At 62.7% G+C, this 1,558-nt stretch overlaps 1 protein-coding gene across 1 annotated transcript in view; it reads right to left on the bottom strand.

Moving 5' to 3' along the window:
• PPP1R9B (protein phosphatase 1, regulatory subunit 9B) overlaps positions 1 to 1,558 on the bottom strand; it is a 17,761-nt gene that overhangs the window by 2,664 nt on the left and 13,539 nt on the right. The window lies entirely within an intron of this gene.

Below are 1,558 nucleotides of genomic sequence, written 5' to 3'. Positions count from 1 at the left end.
AAGGAGATGGAAGGGAGGGATGGAAGGACAGATGGACAAGTAGGGAGAGGGAAGATGTGGATGGATGGATGAACAGAGAGGTAAGGAAAAAGAGACAGGGTGGACAGACGGGTGGGTAGGGACAATGACATGAGGGAGGGAGGGGTGGGGACAGGGAGAAGGAGACAAGTGGACAAATGGAGAGGTAGGGACAAGGAAGTGCGAGGGAGGGATGTAGGGATGGAAGGACAGATGGACAGGTAGGGAGAGGGAAGATGTGGATGGATGAACAGACAGGTAAGGAAAAGGAGACGGGAGACGGGGGGGTAGGGACAAGGAAGTGAGGGAGGGATGGATGGGGACAGGGAGAAGGAGACAGATGGACAAATGGAGAGGTAGGGACAAGGAGATGTGAGGGAGGGATGGAAGGACGGACAGACAGGTAGGGAGAGGGAAGATGGGGGCAGGTGGATGGATGGATGAACAAATACACAGGTAGGGAAAGGGAGACGGGGAGGAAGGGAGGGATAAGGCCAGGTAAAGGAGGTGGAGGGACGGATGGACGGGTAAGGACAGGAAGACAGGGATGGAGGGACAGATGGCCAGGTAGGGGCCGGGAGAAGGGGATGGGAGAGCATTGGAGGGAAAGGGGGACAGACGGTCAGGAGAAGGCCAGCCCGGTGGAGAGGGGACAAAGGGACAGCGGGGCACGGGGACAAGGACGGGTGAGGGATCCCAGTGGAGACGGAAGAGGGGGACAGGGAGAGAGGAGCATTGGGGACGTGGATGGATGGGGCACCCCGGTGGGGTGGGACAGGGGACAGAGAGAAGTGTTCAAAGAGATGCCCCGGCACGGGGAGAAGAGCAGTGGGGTGTCCCCGAGGACAGAGTGTCCCCGTCCCCTGGGGGGGGGGAGGAGGAAGCTTTGCCCAGGGTCTGACCGGGGTCACCCCGATGTCCCTGCCCTGCTGCAGCCTCCTGCACCCCAACCCCAGGAGTGGCTCTGGGCCGTGTCCCCTGCTGTGTCCCCATGCCCGTGTCACCCTGTGCCCATACCCACATGCCTGTGTGCCCTATACGTGTCCCTGTGTCCCCACGTCCCCCTGCATGTCCCTATGCCCATACGTGTACACCTGTGCCCCACGCACGTCCCCATGCCACCCTGTCCCCCACCCCACACGTGTCCCTCTGCAGGGGGCTGCGTGCCCTGTGCCTGTCCCTGAAGTCCCCAAGCACATATTGTCCCCAAACCCAGCTCTGGGGTCCCCCCCCGCTCGCCGCTGGCAGGCAGCAGGAGGACACTGAAGGCAGGTGGGGACCCGTGGGGGCAGCACCCATGGGTGGCTCTGCACCCCACGGGCCCCCGGGGACTCACCGAAAACCTCATCCGCGTCCTGCAGTTTGGAGACTGACATGGTGGGACAGAGCTGGGGACAGAGGGGACAGTCAGGGAAGGGGGGGGGGGAACACCCCAATGCACCCAGACCCTCTGCAAGTGGGGATGGGAAGAGGCTGTCCCCCCGCAACCTCCCAGTGATCCCAGTGTCCCCATGCCCTCAGCCTCACAGTGCTGGGGGGG

Source organism: Haliaeetus leucocephalus, unplaced genomic scaffold, assembly GCF_000737465.1.
Source record: "Haliaeetus leucocephalus isolate CR32 unplaced genomic scaffold, Haliaeetus_leucocephalus-4.0 Scaffold110, whole genome shotgun sequence".
Classification (NCBI taxonomy): domain Eukaryota; kingdom Metazoa; phylum Chordata; class Aves; order Accipitriformes; family Accipitridae; genus Haliaeetus; species Haliaeetus leucocephalus.
The sequence above is the reverse complement of the archived record's forward strand: the minus strand, read 5'-3'. Positions and strand labels throughout refer to the sequence as shown.